At 38.3% G+C, this 22,020-nt stretch overlaps 1 protein-coding gene across 2 annotated transcripts in view; it reads right to left on the minus strand.

Moving 5' to 3' along the window:
• Nucleotides 1-22,020, minus strand: part of LOC128738571 (GTP-binding protein Di-Ras2) — a 177,208-nt gene that overhangs the window by 154,881 nt on the left and 307 nt on the right. For both annotated transcript variants that reach the window (XM_053833816.1, XM_053833815.1), the window contains exon 2: nt 21,714-22,006. The gene's annotated coding sequence lies outside the window, so the exon portion shown is untranslated. The remainder of the gene's footprint in view (nt 1-21,713; nt 22,007-22,020) is intronic.

The raw sequence follows: 22,020 nt of genomic DNA on the forward strand, positions 1-22,020 counted from the left end.
CGCCGTTTTTATAAGGATATGTCTATGTAGATTTAACCGCGGCCTCCCACAAGCCACCAAAATGTGGTCGGTGTACGAAAGAGGTGGAATAAACTTCCACTTGTGCTCGGAACAGCGGTTGAGAATCTGTTAATGATCTATATTTTGGACATTTGATGCATGTGATGAATGATGTTGAGGGCTTTTGAAGCCCCCTTGAACGTGGTTGAATTGCGACGAAGTGCGGCTAAGAACGCTCGTGTAGATCGATTACTTACCATTTCGTCTGCAAACAGCAAGAGAGTAGCCTGCAAGTTGTAGGCAAAATGCTTATGGGTCATTCCACGCGAAATGTCCGAGCCCCGTGTAATCGACCTTCACAAATTTGAACCAAATTTCGCCAGATTGTTCGTTTTCGGTCAGAAAGCAAAAATCGAAAATTTGGTGCCAGTCGGACATTCCCTCGATTAATGGGAGTACCTCCATTTTTAAGGAAAATACCCTTTTTTGTCAAAACACTATTTTCACATTTTTAAAGGAAATTATTCAAGGAATTCGAAAAAAAAATATTATTTTTTAAGCACCAGTGCTGCCAAACATTTTTAATTTGAAAACCACATTTTTATTTTTCTCTCAATGAAGACAATTTGACCTCAAAAATTCCAACTTCATCGTGTTTTACAGATTTTTTTACATAAGAATCACTCAACATCCCGAGGTATTCTTTGCCAATCCCGAGATACAGCATTTTAAAGCAAACAATTCCCCATTTTTTATGTAAAACTTTAAGAAAATTTTTTTTTAAGCTATGATTCTCTACGCAATGTAAAATTACTTACTTAGCCATATCGGGAAAGCATTTATACATTATATAGCAAAGTCTTCCATAGCAGTATTGCCAGTTTTTCGTTTGATTTATAGCGCTGAAATGTTACTTCAAAAAGGCGTAAAATATACGTTAGTTGTTTGACCATAGCCTTGTAAACTGTTTTTCATCTTGCTAATAGACATGAGCTCTTTCCTTCCTTGTTTATTGCGTTTATTGTTGCGAGGAGACTAATATTTCCTTAATTAATGTAACTAATCATGCGGAAAATTAAAAAGTTGGCAACACTGTTAAGAAAAACCTTGTTATATACTGTATATATGCTTTTCCGATATGCCAAAGTATTTTTACCCTACGTAGAGAATTACTGCTTCAAGAAAAAGTTATTTTGCTCTTAGTTTTACATTAAAAATGGGGAATTGCTTGCTTTAAAATACTGTATCTCGGGATCGGCAAAGAATACCTCGGGGCGATGAGTGATTCTTATGTAAAAAAATCTGCGGAACACGATGAAGTTGAAATTTTTGAGATAAAATTGTCTTCATTGAGAGAAAAATGTAAATTTAGTTTTCAAATTGAGTTTAAAAATGTTTGGCAGCACTGGTGCATAAAAATAATAATTTTTTCGAATTTCTTGGATGATTTGCTTTGAAAATGTATAAATAGTGTCTTTCTAAACTTAATATTTCCAGAGATATAAACAAAAAAAGCTGCTTTGACAAAATCGGGTATTTTCCTTAAAATGGAGGTGCTCCCATTAATCGAGGGAATGTTCGATCCGTACCAAATTTTGGATTTTGACTTTCTGACCGAAAACTAGCAATCTGGCAAAATTTGGTTCAAATCCGTGAAGGTCGATTACACGTTTGAACTTTTTCTCGGTCACTTGGCATGGAATGATCCATATGTATCAGTATAAAATTAATATCTAGTGGAATTTAATTGTGAAAAAAGTTTGAACTTTTCTTTTAGTCTATAAGTTTGGAAAGGAAAATGGAAAACAAAATGAATAAACTATGAAATAAAAATAGCAAAAGAAAACAAGAAAGTGATTGAATAGTGAGGTGTGTTTGTGATACGTGGAATTTGGAATAGGAAACGATAAAAGAGATTATATTACATAGGAACCATAAAAAAGAACGTAAAACGTAATTGAGTCAAGAAAACGTGACAGAAAATATTTGAAAATTGAAATAAAATACGGAAATCAAAAGAAAAAAGTGAAAAATTTGGTAAGAGAGCGAATGGAATTACGATAAGAGAGAAGGTGGGGAAAAACGGGAGAAAAAAGAATTAAGGGAACCAACTAAGAAAGAAAAGAGGAAAGGGTGAATAGGAGAAGAAAACGTAAAAGGCAAACAAACAAGAACATAGGAAAAGAGAAAAAGAAGGAAAAAGATAAAGCAAGTAAAACAAAAATAGAAAGGAGAAGAGATGCAAAAAAGAATAGAAAAGGTTAAAAGCTATATCAGATAGACTTAGCTTGCACAGGGCTATTTTACGATATATGACAGTTTTGAAATGAAACAAATTAACAAATCCGCAACTCCAACAAGGCGTTCAGCATAGTATACGTAAAAAATTGAAAAAGCTTAAATAGAACTAGCGAGAAAAACTGCCACTACATTGCGAACATTATGTTCTATGTTTCTCTACCAATTTGGAGGTTCCATTGCTGTTCATTGAACCTGGTGTTAAAATCAACACTAAATATCGTCAATGCCTTGATGAACCATTTGCTTGCTATCGTCAAAAACACTACAAGAATGCACCATACAGCTTCTAACAAGATTCTACACCGTCTCACCACCCGAAAGCTACACAGGGTTAGTGGAAGGAAAATTTTCCGCATTTTATTTCTTCGAAAGAGGCTTCCCTGTTGGCAGGCTTGGCATACACTTTTCGCTTTAATTTTGCTCTTTTGATTACTGCTCCTCAGCCAAGCAGAATTTGAAAAAGTGGTGTATAGGGCATTTGTAGAGCTAGTAATTATCTATAATATTGCTGAAGAAAGTGAAGTTTTATCTTTAGTATTTACGGCGCTGTAGGGCATCAATGCCGTTGGTAGCAAAAAGAGCGCTCTTTTTGCTACCAAGAGGGTAGCAGCCTTATAGAGCTAAAAGTACAAAATGCACAGTAATGCTTACTTCAGCAATATTGTAGATAATAACAAATTCTACAAACGCCCCATACATCACTTTTTCAAATTTTGCTTGGCTGAGGAGCAGTAATCAAAAGAGCAAACCGAAGCGAAAAGTGTATGCCAAGCCTGCCTGTTGGCCTCAAGGTAAGACGGTGGTCTAATAAGCCAGTTGTCGTATGTCCGAATCTCGGCTGGGAGAGGCTGTTAGAGTCAATAGGATCATAGCACTGACCCCGCACTGTCCTGTATTCTAACAGCTGGTTGCGAAGTCTGTCGTATAAAAACAGAAGGTCAAATTTCGATAACGGAATTAGTACCCAGGCTTTGCTTTGCTTTTTCTTCGAAAGAGTGGCCTGGTTCTTTGCCTAAATTGAATCCTCTCGACTTCCATGCATGGGGTTACATGCTAGGCAAACTAGGGAGCACCAAAGGATTGTTTGTGGATACTTTCAAGCAACGTTTGGAGAAGATTTGGGAAGAAATCTCGCGTCACTTTTGATTTCGTCCAATGTAACAATTCCACCATATTGAGAAAAACGAGATCGAAGTTCTTCGAATTGAACTTTAAATTGTTTCAAAATGAAATAATTTTCAGTCATTCACTCAACGTGGTTGATGAATAATAACATTCAATATTTAACGGAGATTTTAAAAATCTAATTAAAATTAAGCAGTTTTGGTTTATTATGGAAAAAGTTACATTGGACTGTTTACCATCTCATGCTGTACTTTGGACGTTTTTATTTTTCCAGGCTATTGCACATAAATTAAGCGAGTTCACCGTAAAATACGTGCGTTGCCGTGCTACGCTATTTTCGAGGCTATTTTTCAATATTAGGCCGCTTGTTTCACTTAAAATGCATAAATAATGCGAAAAAAACTTTCTCTTGCTAACTGCTTGCTTGCTTCATTGACGTTTAGACATTGTATTGGACATGTACAGATTGGGTTTGTTTTGATTTTTTTTTTTGCGCTTTGGACATCAGATGAGAACGACCGAAGTAACAGTCAGTCATCCGTAATTCGAATGTGCACATTGGACATTTTGATAATGCTAATTTTTTAACCTCAAAATAATTCTATTTGGGCAGGTGTTTTTGTATAACATAGAGTTTAAAAAGAGCAATAATTTGTTGTGATAAACCGGATTTGTTTACATTTGTTACATTGGACGAAATGAAAAGTGACGCGAGAAATGCCTCGCCTCAGGATACCGTGCGCGCCAGCTGTAACGCTTTTCAACAACGATTGCGACTGATAATTAACGCAAAGGGATAAAGATTTGAGTTGGACTAATTCAAATACTTTATACGAAATACACTCACCTGTGACCTCACTTTACTGACAGTTATTACTACTCACCCTGTATCACCCTGTCATTTCTGGTGTCGTTCTTTTGGTGTCATTTTTCCATATTTTCGTGTTCATAAATCCCTAACTTTCCTATACTATGCTACTGCCAAACATATTACAAACAAGCAAAGTTTTTTCTAAATTGCTGTGAGGAGGGAACTGTGTTTTGAATTTTCTGCAATTCGTTCCCAATTTATCTTAGTTAAATGTTAGTTTACTACGCAATATGCATAGTTGATATGGCTGGATACAAACCGACACAACTTTACAACTTGGTACACTCATGGTTGTGGCCAAGCCTCCTCCCTGGGTTAATATATGTGTATGTGTTTGCACCGTCTATTGTTTGCGTGAAAGTAATGCTCTGGCATAGAGGGAAAAATAAACTTTCCATGCGGTGATGTTTATCGACGTGGTCTCAATGTCACGAAAACTTTGTCCCGGCGATTCTTGTGCCAAGCCATCATATGCGGTGGTTAACCAACCGGTGAGCCGGTCGGTCGTATATCGGCCATATCGGGCGCGGCCGGAAGCACACAAACGTCGGAAATTGGGGACTCTTCGGTACCGTTTCTTTGTCTACGCAGCGACCGCTGGGACTGGCCGGAAGCGGCGATAGACAAACTTTTCTGGGACTGCAGCACCATCGTCCGGTCCGGTACTGATAGCAAAGTTGAAACCCAGTTTCGAGAGGATGATGGAAACCTAGATGACAAAGCATGATAAACTAATCATTGGTGAAAAAATGCCGAAGAGACTTTAACTTTGCTGATTAAGTTGGAGTGCAACTTTGTGTGTACAGTCAGGACGATCGGTTGCCTAAAACAATTAGGTTGTAATACTCTTTCGACTGGAAAATCAAGCTTGTTGAACACCACAGACCATCCAACAGTAAGCAACACAGTTGTGTAAGTCGTAAATAAAACTCGGAGCTTGACTATTTCTGTTGAAATCCAATGTCTTTTACTCACTATACACATTTAGTGACAAGGCTGCCTACATTGTTTTACTACAATTTACTTTCTGAGAGGAACGAGCTCACATTTATGTTCGTCCCTCATTCTGGCTTACGTAGGTGCTTGTAAATTTAATAATACACCGGTAATGGTACATTGTATCGTTTCTCGGAACCACTTCTTCTGACAGTTATGTATGAATGAAGCCAGCGACTCATCTCTCGTACATACCCGCCCATACAAGTACACCTGCCACACATGCAATTTTGCAGCACACGATGCGTTCATTGTGACCAAACGACCGAAATATCCTGATAATTCTGCTATGGTACGAGCTTTCCAGCTTTTAGATGCTTACTATGCTGCTACTATATAAATTTAAGCTGTCGACGCTAGGCACCGCAAGCCATCAGCTTCAGTTCGGGCTTTCTGCTCTCTTGTATCTATACCTATCCAGCTACATCAAGCATTCAAATTGTTGCTCGGCCTATTGTTGCTACAGGTGGGGCCTTGCTGGGAGCGCAGAGAAAAGTAAACTCCGAATGAATTGGGACGGAAAGATAGCTGATACCCGTGCCGTGTCACCGTGGGATGGGGTGACATGACCGTGCAGCTCGCACAACACAGAAAGCAAACTTCCGGGCAGCTTTCGGGCATGATCTTTTCCGGTTGTGATGACATTTCCGTCATGTGGGCGGTATCTTTCACTGTTACATATGATATACTTATTATTAATTTTGTTCGGCTATATTTTCGTGCATAATAACGGATATTCTTGTGAATCAAAGCTTAATAAAAGTTTCTTTATTTAATATACTGTAGTATATAATAATATCGATTATAATCCCAGTAGAAATTGATAAAATATGAACCATCTTAGGATTATCCAAAATAAATTGTATTTGCTAATCAATATTCAATTTTCCTGAAGCACATTGCTGGTCAAATTCGAATTGCCTTACTAAAGATTATATATTAACAATTCACATGAACGATTAAGCACGAGATTTACAGAAAATTCCACGTAACCAAACGGTTTTTGTTACATTACTGAATAAGTGCTTTAACAACTGGACTTCATAAATATTTGAACACCAGATTTGACAAATAACCGTGCGTCCCCTTTTCTTCACGCTCAATGGAGACGCCATGTTTGCCAACAATCAACGCATCTTTTGATACAATTCAACTGCTCAAATTATTTCCATTAAAACGCCGCAGAGTTGAGAATAACAAAAGGTTTTCAAGCGCAACAATCTTTTTTTGTCTGGATTAGATTTCGAGATTTCTAAATCTTTTTTACATGCATTTTAAAGCTCTTCATTTTTCATCGCTTTTCAAATTTTGTGTTGTGTTAAAGAAAAGAAAAACAACTCTTATCTACATTTTTTTCTATTCTGCACACACTCTGGTCCATGGTAACAGTGAATGGTCCCATCATGTGGAAGTGAATTCAAAGACACACCATCGCACAGCAAAACAAGCAAAAAAGTGGATACATTCTAGTTGAAAAAGCTTTTTCCAACGGTAAACACAACTAACATTTTTATTCACAAACCATCACCATAAGTAGCGCGAAATCCGACTAGCGAGAATGTGGCAAGCACATAACTACAGGTACCTACCTGGCCGGGCTGCTTGCCGTTGTTGAATACTTCATTCCCTGCGGCAGTGCAGTATGGGCGAGCGGTCACATGAAATGGATGGATGACAGTGTAGTTTTGCATCACTCCGTAACTGTAACAGAGCATGTTAAAAAACACTATCTGTGTGAACGCTTGGCGTCCTCTGAATACCGGTTTTGTACGAGTTTCCTCGTAAACGCTATGGGAGGATATTCGCTTTGGTTTCATAGAGTGTAAAAGTCCGGTTTGGGTATGCGATGCAGTACGATACATAAAATGAAATTAAATTAAGGTAAAGTGAATTTTGGTGTTGGCTTCTGTTAACAATGTTTGGAACAAAATTATTTTGTAAAGGATAAACCTGTTCATTTTTTCACTGAATAGCTCAACTCTGGCAACCAGACTGTAATAAAATCAAAAACAGCACATGATGGACTTTTTCCTAAATTGCACTTAATTTTATGTGTTAACTTTAGAACATTACCGTTGGAAGAATCAATTTAAACTAAGCTTCAAAAGAATTCAGCAAGATACAGTCAATTTCCCCCATAAAACAGCTAAAAATCTATCGAAAAGCTTGTACTTATCTAGAAATTTATCATCCCGGTTGTGAATGTGTGTTCGTCCGGAACGACCAAACTCTCTCCGTTTTTGCTTTTTCCGGTGTGTTCACTGCTGGCAGAAGAAAAAGTTTCCCAAAACGGTTGAATTTTCTTTCACCCGCTTCACCGTACCACCGGTAACGTTTAAATAATTAACGCAGCAATACGGCGGCACCGGCGACGAGGAGCGTCTTCTTTATCTTTCAGGAAGGAAACGCCGCATGTAGGTATCTAGTCCGCCCTTCCTTTTTTTGATGGCTTGGCTGCGTCGGCGGGGAATATCGAGAGGAAAAACTTCCCAGCCCAATTTATTTGAAAGTGACACGGGTATCAGCACAGACTAAAACTGTCAGGACGTGTTGTACCGCGATGAATTGTTTTGCGCGAACTTCGCGCGTGTGACCATTTGCTCGGAAAGTATTTCGGATTATGAAGTTTTATGTTTTGTTATAGCAAGAACGGCATGATAAGAAATAAGATTTATTTATTGATACAGCTGGAACGACGGAAGCGTACGCGAATCTAAAAAAGGTTTATTATAAATTGAGATTAAGTTTCGGTCGTTTTGGTCAGTACCTCCAGTTACATTCAAAAAGCACCTGTGAAGAGGTGTGTTTAGTAGTGAAGGAAAATTCATAATTTTCTTTTCAAAAATATAGGAAAGATATTCAAGGCAATTTGAAGTTTTAGTGAGCCAAACCTAATGAAAAATTATTACATTTTATATTCAAAATATATTATTTATTTGAATGACATCACATGTATTCATCCATTATTGACATCAAAAAGTAAACATTGTCTACTAGTAATTAATTGGATGAACTGAAAAACTTCGATATAGATAAAATGTATATTGGGTTGTGCAATGGCAGTTGGGGCTCGCACGCATGCTCTTTCTGTTGGTACCCGAATGTTTTCCTCACTAAACTACTGCCACCCGCTACATACAGTAGTTTAATACCTGGTTTTGTTTTATTCTCCCATTTCTATTATACCGCTATACGCACCACACACTCCCGCGCGACGATATTATTTTTGTATGACTGCTCTTTATTTCTACCGTCAAGAATATAGGCTGTTATTTACTCGGTCATATATTGAACGCAGCACCTTACGCTCAAAATCTCTGAACCGCTCGTCAATCAGCTTGCTCTGTATTCCATGGACTTCATGGACTTCATTTCGCAAAATACCGCCAAGATGATCAGAGTTCACTACACCGGTTTTGTGCGAACTTGTGAAAACTACGAGACTCATCGTTGTTACATAATCATGAGCGACATGATGAATTTCTCGACAATCGTTCCTCTCAACCAGCAGCACAGGTGATTTCCGCGTTAACTCATGTATCTCGTTTTGGTAGATTCAATTTTCTATTTGAGCCCCAACTTCAGAGCTTTCGCATAGCCAAGTATAATCAATATCAAATTTTAGTAATACTGATATTTTTTTGTTTGGAGTAAGGTAAAAAAAGTAAAATATTTTCGTTTCTATTTGTTCCCACCTTTTAATAGTTCCCAGTATGATTTTATGATATGATATAACTTTAAAAGCAAGCGAATAAGGTTGTTCCACAGACTAACAGACGTAACACTGAAGCCTCATTCCATCGTCAATAAAAATGATAATTTCAAATTTTTACTTAAGCCAAGACTCAAACAACAGTCGCTGCACGAAAACGCCGCTCACCTGCGCTGGCGCTGATGGCAGATATTATACAAGTAAATTTATAGCATTGCTAAATTTATAGCAACTCTGCGTAGCTCGAAGACTGCACCAGGTGATCTAGTGTTTTTTTTTCAAGTTTTAGGGGTGTCAATGAAACGATGTTTTATTAGAAAAATTGTTCGAAGTGTTACGTCTGTTAGTCTGTGGTTGTTCTTTACAACCAAGCAGCTGGAATTCTTGTTCTATAGAGTAAGGAGGGGTAAAAGTGCGATAAGGGTAAAAGTGCGATTCAATAATTTATCAATGCAGATTCCGAGCAAATTGACTACATTGGCATGGATGGATGACTATTTTGACAGCATGAATCTATCGTAAACATTTGTTGTTTACGAAGCAGTTATGGGTAAATGTTATTTTAGAGCGGTTTTGATGTAATATTTCCTTAAACGGCAAATACGATATCAACAGAAGGATATTACTTGTCGAAAAATTGTAGCAGCGTTTTACATCACTCCCCTATTTCTTTTAAAAATGCGGTGAGAAAAATTTACAAAATATCTTTCGTTTTTCTTTAATTTGCTCAAACCCCGTCAAGCGCCTAGCGGGGCAAAAGCGCGGTTCACGGACGGGGCAAAAGTGCGATTCATGGACGAAGCCCAAATGCATAGGTAATTATATACCGGTAATAGATACCAGAAATAGAATATCTGCGGGATGCTGTGTGCTCTACAGATGCTGGTCGAAGCAAAATAGTGTCATCCGCTGGTGACACATAAAATAAACGTTTGGTAAACTTTCGATATGGCGAAGGCTGCAGTACACCAGCGGAAAATAAAAAAGGTGCCAATTGAGAATATTCCATTTTGAAACTTATCGCAAATTGAAGATATTATAGTTTTGTTAGCTACTGCTGTGCCAATTTCATAAATTAAGGCTTTACACTTTTGCCCTGCGGTATTCGCACTTTTACCCCGCTAGTGGGGTAAAAGTTCGATTCGGCATTAGATCAGAAAAATGAATAATTTATTTTGCATAACACTATTACCCCAGATGATTTATAGTTGAATGTGAAGATATTGAGTTATTGCATTAATATAAAATACATTTTACTGTTGTGCTTCTTAATATCTGATGAAATTTGATGACAATTTCAAACGTCGCACTTATGCCCCGCCCTACTCTATGCTCTTTTGACGGGATAATTAAAAACTGCTGGACATTTAAGCCTTCAGGGAGTGCTGAAAAGATGACAAAAGCAGAAAATACAAAGATGGGAACAGTGCTAAAAAATGGCGAAAATACGATAAAATGTAACAAAAACGGCAAAATAACGTGAAAATACGGTGGAAATAACGAAAAGAGGTTAAAACAACGACAAAAAAACATGACGAAAGAACAAAGAAAAAAGGCAAAAAAGACAACAAACAAGACGAAAGATGATGAAATGATTACCTAAAAAGAACGAAGATTAGACTATAAAATAACGACGAGAAGACACCAAAACAGCTACAAAAATGGCAAGAAACTGCTGTAAGTAAGCAACAAACAATGCCAAAAATAAACGTCGGAAATATTTGGCAAATAGACCATGGAAAAACAACAAAAATACCACAGAGAGACCACATAGGGTCGACAAATACAATAATAAAAGATACAGCAACAAAGAGATAACAAAAATACGGCGAAAAGGCTACGATAATATGACGAATAGACAACGATAAAATGACGAAAATACGATGAAAAGACAACAAATAAATGACAAAAGGACGAAGAACAGGCAGTGAAAAGACAACGAAAAGACGACGGAGATACGATAAAGAAGTAAAAACAAGTAAACGAAAAGACAATGGAGAAAAGAGGAAAAACGACAAACATACAGTAAAAAGACACCGAAAAAACTCCAACAAAGCGACAACAAATGCCAAAAAACAATACAAAACGCCAAAATGACTATTAGAAAGCAATAAAGAGACAATTAAAACATAGCAAAACTAGCAATAAAGAGACAATTAAAACATAGCAAAACAGCGACAAAAATGGGAAAAATGCTACAAATGTCATCGCCATCAAACTATGAACGCCACAAAAATTACAACAAATCGCTGAAAAGAAACAGAAACAAAGGTCATCTTATGTATGTTGGCTGCATTTTACAAGAGCATATGGTTCTAGGCGATTATTGAAGGACTCAAAATACATGTTTTTTGCAGAAGATTGCAAATCTCTAGAACCTTTTCTTACGAAGTTATTGCTTATTTAAGTTTTATTTTTCCTTGGCTTCACGAGCCAAAAGCGATAACTTTGTAATTTTCTGCATAAACGTGTATTTTGAGTCCTTTTATAATCGCCTAGAAATAATATATTCTTATAAAATGCAACCAACATAAGCTAAGTATGAAAAACTAATTTTTAAAGACTTTCCAGAGAAAATGCTCTGTAGCTGTATGCACTCGAGAAAGATACAAATATCATTTCTTTAACAAAGTTGTTTGCCTTTATATTTTCTATAGCTTTGCCGAAGAATCCATGTGTCTATCTACTAACACAAAAGAATGGACGTGTATCGAGCCTGTAGCGAACGCGAAACACATAAAACGTATGCTTACCATACTCTCATTTGAGTGGTTGGGGACAAGTGGCACCCATACAAGTTTATAGTACTCGACTTAAGCTTTATGATGAAGTGCTGATTTCATAAATCCGCTTGCCCCATTTTACCCCATTGGCTCGTGAAGTTATGGAAATTTGAAGCTTGAATATGCGATAACTTAGCAAATAAAGGTCCAAGAGATTTGCCGGCTTCTGCTAAAACGTGTATTTTGAGTGCTTCGATAATCGCCTAGAACATTGTATTATTGCAAAAAGCAACTAAGAAAAGATAAGTATGAGAAACCAATTTTTAAAGAAGTTTTAAAGAATATGCCCTATAGCTCAACACTCGACAAAGATAGAAATTTTATTTCTTCAGCAAAGTTGCTTGTTTTTACATTATTTACAACTCTGCTGAAGAAACTATGACTATATTTCCTAATACAAAAAAGTTACTTTCACATTACATTATTAGACAAAAAAGTTATTTTTTTATTTTCATTGTAGTAAGTAATGATTAACTTTTGATAGTTTTAGATTAAGGAGTATATTCATATGAACAAAAGTGCTGAAGACCATAAATGATAAAATGATAAAAGAAACTAGGAAAAAAGCTCCGCTTTTCGCCCTTTTGGACCACTGTGCAGTGTCTCACAGAAAAATGTAGTACTGAAAAACTTCTTGGAGAAAAATTTACAATTTTCATCTGCATGCTTTCCCGTTTGGTCTTTGTACTTTACTGCTGCAAGCAAGCCAAATTGTTCCCGTTGGTCTTTACTATGTCTCAAGAATGAATTCGGATCTGTTATCAGTACACTGCGAACATTACACAAGTATTTAGTATGGCATTATTGGCTCGTACGCTTGGACGCATTGTTAATCTATGCCAAGCTTAGAATTTAATGTTTCTCGCGATTTTTGGAATTTACGCCGTAGTTTTACATAAAATTCTGAATTTACAGGGTTTAAAAAACGGCCATGGCAAATAAATGACATCATTCGAAATCAAATGTGACAATCTACTAGCTAATACCTACAGGTGAACAAGAAGACTACGAAAATTTTGCAAAGCTAAAAATATCCGTATCCAATTCGCTTTTCTCTCCTGAATCTCTTCCTGATCTAAATCTAATTGCACCCGCGTCCTTTTCTCGAAACTCGTTCGTATACCGGCATCAGCAGTAGCGTGAAATTGATTGAAAATAGGACACCCGAACGAACGGGGAGAATTTGCAAGCGAACGAAATTTGCAACGAAAACGCCGAATGGAAAATCATTCTTCCCTTTCGCCGTAACAGAGCATCATTGCTGAAATTGAAAATTTAGTTCTGTTTTGGGAAAAGTAAGCCCAATTACCGGTCGGTCCTCGAAGCGAGAATATTCGGTTTATCTACCCCACGGCCACGGGTACGGGCGGGCTGTCGGAAAAGGTTTTCCGGTCGCCTTTGCTCCCCACCTCCCCACCCCGACTCGAACGTTCGAATAGGGCAAACAATTTACGGTTATTACTCATAATGATATTTGGAACTGTGTACATTCATTGCAATGTGATTAAATTCCTAGGATAGGATGTTGCGAAGGGCTTGATTTACGGTTCACTTTCGGGTTGAAACATCTCACAAAGTATCTTCAAAACGATTTTACTACTTCCTACTTGCTCAAAATGCCTTATCGATGTTGACTGTTTGGCAGAACAAAAATCCATTTATTTGGTTTGACACTAACGAGTGAACCGAAAAAACAAACGAATTAGCATTTCTGAGGATTATCCTTCGTCAAATCCAGCGACGGTTGAAAACAACTCTTGGTGATGAATTTGTCACAAAGTGTTAAAAAAGACTGATGGCCGATGCATGAAAAGAACTCGTAGAGTTTGGTCCATTTCAGTCAACTTGTGTCAGCAAGGAAATCACAGATTGTTTTTCGTTAAAGCTTTAAAAGCTTCTTCGTTATAATTGAAAATATAGGATATGGATATGGATTCTACTTCAAAGCATCTCCAGAGCTACTGCAAGGCAATTACCAAAGCGACTAGCGCCGTTGAAACAAAAAAGAAGCGACGCAATGGTATAACAATGGTAAACTTATTTTTAGCTTCCTGCACTCGTCTTCGCTACAATATTTCGTTCTGGCTGCGGGTTTCATTCTGAAACATTGTAAATTAGCTTTAGAGTGAAACAGCTTCCTCTTCCTGGACGGATGCTGGCAAAGATAAATTATTTCTAAATATAGATTTTCCGCAATTATACCGGTGTGCTTCTGAATGGAAATGCAGCTGCGAGCTTAGTCGACACAGTTTGTCTTGTCCGCGTTATTTAATCACCTACACCGATACTGCTAGAGTGTAGGTATGTTACACGAGTTTCGAAAATAATTTACAATACGTAATTAGCACTATTCAGTAGTCACACATCCTACTTACAGACTTCATTCATTTCAAAAGTGTAACCAGATAATCTGAGTTTTGAGGCGAATTTTTGATTTGCAATTCAAAATCTTTACTCTTTGCATAATTAGTTCTTCTGGGTTACGTCGAAAACTTATTAAATAATGGATTTTTTAAATTATGGGATTATTGATATATTCAATGTTGAAGTTCTCCTTATATTTTCACGTTTTATTTAACATCTAACATTAATGAAACAGTTTTCGTAGTTGGTTGAATAGACACGACACACGAAATCAGGTAGAATAACTACTTTAGCTGCTGGACCAAATATCCATTATCTAATAACTTAAACAATTTGCCAACAAACTTCAACGCTTGAAGTTTTCAAAGCGAACGGCGTTTGAAATTTTCAGAAATGTTTATAAAAAAGTGAGAATAAAACAATCGGCATTCCGAGAAACAAGCTAGGAAAGTGAGAATTTCGTGAGATTCAACCAGTTGAATCCACGGTCGTTTTGATAGCGGACAGACAATCAGACAACAGCTTTGAATCCTTCTCAAGAAAAAGGGTCAAAACCGTTAACAGCTTATCATCGCCTAGACTTTTGGTCTGCTCTTAACTACCCCTGGCACCGCATCCCCGGTGGAGGACAATGGCTGCGTACTTAAGGCGAGCGGTAACGCTGGATGACACTTCTAGGAATTTCCCGTTGTTGTTCAAAGCATCTCCGAAAGCCACCTCATTCAAGATACCCAAAGCAGCTCTTATCATTTGGTAGCGCTTGTGCTGGGAAACATAAACATAATCAAGCAAATTAACCACCCGGCGAGGGCGAAAGTTTGAATGGTGTCACAGAGGAGAAAATCGTTTGCGTTCGCTTCTTCGCGTGCCGAAAAGGAATCGAATTACATAATTTTCCCGTTGTTGCGGTCCATATTTAATTACATTCTTTAGTGGGTCTATTAAAAATATTTAATGTAATTGTGATACAAATGTGGACAATTAATAATTCACTGAGAACATGTCATGAAAAAGAAGGTGATATATTTTTAGCCAAATTAATTCATCAAGCTAGTTTATTACCTAACTTAATAATCAATAACAAAACCACCCTGTTTGTCATATGTTTTCAGCTCATTAGGAAAAACTTTCAACCTTTCAACTTTAGTACAAATAACAGTTGATTGTGAAATTTGACGAATAACGGCAGCTCGAGTTCCCAAGGTTCATCAAAACGTATCAATTCCTTTCCATGATATTTATTTCCTTCATTTCACTCACAAAAATAATTTTCAACAATTAATCATGGTTCTCGTTACCTTCAAACTGCGTTCCGTTCTACTGTTCATTGATCATTTTAATCGAAACCAATCAAGCGAAAGGTGAGGTGGTTCCTGGCGAAACGTGTCAACTTTCCTCCGATATGATGATGATGATGATGATGGTAAAAATATGGGCGCCCAAAGGTGGAGTTTTGATCCGTACGCCACGCTCACTATAGTGGAAGACTCAATATTTTGTGATTGGTTTGTTCAGCCGGCCATTACCTACCCCCCCCCCCCCCCCATTCCCTGGTCGACCTGATCTGTGGTTTCATTGCAGAAAATTTAATATATCACGTGCAGATAGCGTGAAAGTCGGGGGAGTCGTACCATTAATCATCACCCTGTCACAGGGAGGAACCACTTTGTGTTTCCGTTCGTTATTGATAATCAATACGAAAATATGATAGTTTAACTTTTTGGTGTAAATTGTTTCATGTTAAAGTAGGCGTTACTTGATGTGTATGTTCGGATAGTTTTCGAAGTGGTAAACGATTCTTTGTAGCACTTTGCACTGTGTAGCACAAAATTAGAAAATTTATTTTGGCGATGAAATAATTTTATACATTTGGCAAACTTACATTTAATCTTTTCCAGTCTTTCTCAGCCAGCTGAAATATACAATATACAAGGTGCGGCAGGAAAAAAATGTAAAATGTTTAAAGTTTAATAATGAGTTAACTTGTTTGTTTACGCTTACTTTCAAGTGCCGTATCAGAAGATCGGAATGGTTTTATCGCAAATTTATGAAAATGCCAAAGAAGTGATTACGGGTTTGCAACTCGCTCAAAAGACGTAGAAGAAGATTCCCGAAAAAAAAATAACCATAACACGATGATAAAAATTATAGTTACAGTAGGATACAAAATACAGTAAAAACAATTAATTTTATCGTTCGAAAAGATAACCAAACTATCAAACTTATTGTTGTGGACCATAATTTTCATGGTTTTCAGAGATTCTACCATAAAAATGACCGGTTGTTAAGTATCTTAACAATATAAAAATCTAGTTTTTAGCGGACAAAAATTTTCATTTACTGTAAAAGTTATCGTCCTTTTATGGTAATTTTTTAGGCGAAAAAATAAAATATAATTAAAAAAGGCAGTAAAGTTATGATGAAATATGGCCAATTCTGTAGCGTAAAATAAGAAACAAAAATATCAATAAAATTTGAATTTGGGTACTTTTACAATAAATTTACCATAAGTTTCAATGTTCACAATAAAAACTGTTGTATGTAGATGCATTGTTTCTACTACAAAATTTAATGTAAATTTTTTTTCGGGTTGCCAAGGTTGGTGGTAGATCTAGAGAAGTGAACTTCCCTCCCCGGATTCATTTAGACGGTGATGAAAGCGAGGTGGTAGACGAGTTCGTGTATCTGGGCTAATTGGTTACCGCAGGCAAGCACACCAGCAGAGATATACAAAGACGCATTATGGCAGGAAATCGTGCCTACTTTGGACTCCGTAGGACGCTGCGATCGAAAAAAATTCGCCGCCGCACGAAGTTAACAATCTACAAGACGCTGATTAGACCGGCAGTCCTTCGCGGCCATGAGACTTGGACTATGCTCGAGGAGGACCAACGCGTCCTTAGTGTTTTCGAACGGAAGGTGTTGCGCACCATCTACGGCGGAGTGCAGATGGAAGACAGAACGTGGAGGAGGCGAATGAACCATAAATTGCATCAGCTGCTTAGGGAACACCCCATCACTCACACCGCAAAAATCGGTCGCCTGCGATGGGCTGGGCACGTCGTGAGGATGTCGGACGACAGCCCGGTTAAAAAAGTTCTCAATATCGATCCGACTGGAACGAGACGGCGGGGCGCGCAGCGAGCAAGATGGATCGATCAAGTGGAAGGCGACCTGCGGACCCTACGCAGACTACGTGGCTGGCGAATTGCGACCATGGACCGAGTGGAATGGAGACGACTTCTTCGTACAGCAGAGGAATGCACGACCTGGAGCTGATTTAGTAAGTAAGCCACTGAGGCTGTTTGTGGTAGGAATAATATCAACAACATGAAATTTCAAACTCCCGGATCCACTCCTACACTCTTTGCTCCCCTCTCACTCCTACATACACGAGCCCCAGCTAATGTCATTCTCGTTAGTGACGAAGCCGCAAATTACTTTGTTTACATTAATTGTTGTTTGCAAATAGTTTGTTTACGTTTTGCACAACATTCGTATCTGTTAGCAGCAGTGTTGTATTTGCTCGCTCGTGATTGCACTGAGTTAGCAGTGTCGTCAGAATATTTTCCGCCCCGTGAATCTTGGTAGGACCAATTGGTATTGTTGCAGAACCCCCAGTCATCCCCTCGACTGCTAGTTTTGCAACTGGCTGCCTAATTTTTTTGCCAGCGACAAACTTGTGACCTTGCGGAAGCTCAAAAATTTGCTCGATTCGCCAGATTTCAAGCGACAACCGTAGACTGTCCAGCCAATAGCGCACCGCACCGCGATAGGCTCAACTGAATGATCCACGCGGTTTTTGAGAGGAGCCAACAGTTCAATATTTTGCAAACTTATGAGAACTGTTGGTCCAGCGTTACGGAATGACGTAATGATAATGTTCTTGAGGTGGTTGTATTCCTTTATCATCTGCTCGAGTCAGAAGTTTTGCTTCGGTAGATTTAAAGCACCGACAGTGAACTTCTAAAAGCGAGGAGCAACCGGCTGTACGAAGCAACCCACCGGATCTAAAAGGGAGAACAAATGCCAGAGGAGTGGTTGGATGGCCTCATTTGCCCTATTTTCAAAAAAGTACATCAACTCGAGTGCAAAAACTATCAAGGAATTACATTACTCAATTCAGTCTGTAAGGTGCTTTTCCGTATCCTGTTTTGTCGACTGAGATTGTTAGCTGAATCCTTCGTCGACGAGTAGCAAGCTGGTTTCATTGAGGGTCGCTTCACGATGGATCAGACGTTTGTCCTGTGTTCATTGTTAGACAATCCAGGCAGTGTTGCGAAGCCCACATTCGTGTGGTCTAATTTTCTCACACACGCGAACTCATTCTAACAAACACGCCGGCATAAGCATCTCTTTCGGACTTTCACTCTTATTTATTCATGCACTGCAACGAGTTTCTGCGAGTGTATGTTTAACTAACAGCTACGGTCGTCGCTCGTCGTTCGTCGTTGCAGCCCGAGCTGCTTATGCCGATTACCCATCGCGAATAAGCTATGCAAGAAGACGATGTGAAAATGTGCGTGCGCGAGTGTGTGGGTAGCAGAATGTCTGCACACAGCACCGGCGGCTATTTCATTTACGCCGACGTGAGCGGTGTAAGCGTTGAATGCTATGCTTCTCATACTGACTCACGAGGGAGCAGGCAACGTTGACTTCTCGCACTATTCGCAACATTAAACCCAGGTCACGAAAAAACATCTCCAATGCTATTCAAATGCAATCCAATAATTTGGCAAAATATACGACTACTTTATATATACAGCAAAATATACGGCTGCTATTCTTATAATGTTGATAATGCTTATTTGCAGCTGATTACTGACGCGATGAATTTGAATAGAATTTTGGATGCCAGTTTACAACACCTATGCAGTCAAAAAGCTAATATACAACAACGTGCAGTATAAAATGCCAGATATGCCAGTAAGCGGTTCATTTGCTGCTTACGTTACCTGGCAAGTTTCGGAAGTACAACTTGCAGACTCATCATCTGTTAGTGGACTTTAAGGCGGCATACAATTAGGTCAAACGATAAGACCTCGGCTGGGTGAATAGAAGCTAGACGATGCACTCCTTAACCGGCTATACCACATCGCCTTGGAAGGTGTAAAACGAAGAGCAAACGTGGAAAAGAACAGGACTATCATCACGAAATTCTTCACACATGCTTCTTGATTGTGTGGCTGTGAAATAGACCTTAGGCCTTTCATACGGAAAGTAGCGAGATTGGGACTCTCCATTGACACCGCCAAAACGAAGCACACAGTTGCTGGTAGTGAACATTAGAGTTCAAATGGTGTTTGTGTCGACATGGAGCTGGATGGTGAACGATATGAAGCAGTGGGAGAATTCATTTACCTTGATACGCTCGTGACATGTAAGCCGCGAAGTAAAACGACAAATTGCAGTCGTGATTCGGGCTTTCAAGGATTACGTAGCCAGCGAGAGTCCCGTAGTTTGCAAATTCGCACGAAACTGGCGCTTTAAAGAACACTAATCCGGTGGTCCTTTACGGACATCATGAACGCTAAAGGTAACTAAACGACGACAGCTTTTGAGTGGAAAATTCTAAGATCTATACTTGAAAATGAAAAATAAAGTGTGGTTCAGCAGCATAAACTACGAGCTGTATCAATTATACAAATATGCTGATATAGTTAAGGTAATACAATGTAGCAATCTGCGGTGGGCTAGGCACTTGACTAGTATGCCCGAAATTTGGCCACTCTTCTGGATCACGTGAGAACGTTGCAACGCTGTCAGAGTTTTCAATTAAAATTGTATTTCTGTAACCTGATTCGCAGCTGGAAGCACGTTCTGTGTCTACAGTATCTGAAAGGTGACCACACGGATGATTCCCTCAGTTATAGGATACAGTTGAACGATTCCACCAATCGGTCAATTCGTTCCAGAAGTTATTTCATATCTTGATGACAGCAAAGCGTTCGATTTCAGTCCTTATAGGTGAGTTTCACTATTTCGATCGACCTTGCAAAGCGGAAACGTATTCCAGATGGTATCTGTTTCAGAGTAGCTGACACATTTGTTGTCAGTATCAAAGTCGGTAGAACCGTGAACGATACACGTTAATGTCCGGTACTAATTTTAGGTCTGATCTAACGAGAAAATGTCCCGAAGTAAGTGGTTGCATGTCAGATGGATCATTAGAAGAAGGCACAGTTGGACACAGAATCTAAGTAGTATTCGATCAACAGCATTCCCACCATCAAATCATAAGCTAGAGGTTGTGTGCCAATTGCTCGGACGAAATGATTTTGGGCGGAAGAAATCGCGATTTCCCATAAACCACCAAAATTCGATACCGTTAGTGGATTAATACGGCGGTGGATACCTATAATTTTTTGCGTGAGACCGTTTGGAGCAAAGCATAGAAAAACCGTTACGTATGGCATGGCAAGTGAAACATATAAACTCAAATCCGATTTCCGCAAAATGGTCGGGATGCGGTGATACGTAATGCTGGCAGTTCGAAAATGAATTAATTAAGTTGCTGCGCTGGATGTAAATGTTTCTCGTATTAGCAAGAGACGAGTAGCATAGCGAGCGGATGCCGCAAAAGAATCGGGTATCAACATTTTGCATGCTCTTCCTAAGTCTACCTCCAGTTTGGTTTCACGATTAGATTGGATAAAAGTGGATGAAACCAACGCGAAGAAGGAACGGGCTACGAACTAAAATTTTGCGATTCATAAAACTGTCAATAACATCCGGTGCAAAGATATTCGGATTTGTCTAATGGTGGCCGGTTTCCCGAGGATCTTATGTATTCAAATGTGCTGAGTCGTATTTTCCGAGATGACGAGGCAGGGTATTAACCAACACGTGATTGTTTTATGTTGTGCAATTGACATTAATAGAAAATATTCGACAGTACAAGTTTGTCCAACTGCTTAGAATTTTCATGTGTCTGATTTCGGTCGATTCAAAACATTGTCCAAGGTAAATTTATTGATGTGATTTTGCTCTTATTATCAATATTGGGTTTACAAGGAAAGTGTATCAATTATAGGTATTGAGCATCATCCACCAAAAAGTTTGATCAAATTATATGCGAAATGTTTTTTACCCAAAAAAAGTGGACTGGAATAAATTTTTGTGGATAAAACAGTAATAAGTATAAACCAGTGGTGCTCACGGTATAAGCATAATGCGGGCTAAATCAGATCTCCTCGATAGATCCGCGGCCCGAAATGACTTCTGACATTAATAAATCCAACCTATAGTTCCCGTCCATCATCCATCAAACCAGTCCGCGGGCCGTAGTTTGGCCATCACTGTTATAAACCATGACCAATCCTTAAATTTGGAAATTATTATATAGTTGTTTTTACGTTGTTTTGTTCTCATTTATGCATATAAAACCGTACAATTAATACTGCGTTCAACTTGGTAATATTGTTTCAGTCAAATCATACCTAAAAATTCTTTAGAACTGTATTATTTTTTCAGTGATTTCGAATCAGTTATGGAAGCGCAGCTATAAAAAGTTACTTATTTTTGATTTCATCAACTATATTTAAAATATTATCATACTCACCGTTTAACTAGCACATCCCAATTTCAATTTGCAAACTCTACTTCTAGGTGCACTTGTATGTATGGTACTTCAAGAAAGTGCAATTCTCCAGCAAAGTTGTATTGATAATTTTATTTTTTGTTAATTGTAAATTAAATTGAAGTTTCCTCCGTCACTGATACACGTTTCACTTGACTCACCCGGTGCAAAAAACACAATTCTCAAAGGTCAATTAACGCTACTCTACCAACAATCAACACCTTACACGACCTTTTTTTCCACTGACAAAATAAACATAATCACTTAATCCGCACCTGGAAAAAGAAAA

The sequence above is a fragment of the Sabethes cyaneus genome, chromosome 2 (genome assembly GCF_943734655.1).
Source record: "Sabethes cyaneus chromosome 2, idSabCyanKW18_F2, whole genome shotgun sequence".
Classification (NCBI taxonomy): Eukaryota; Metazoa; Arthropoda; class Insecta; order Diptera; family Culicidae; genus Sabethes; species Sabethes cyaneus.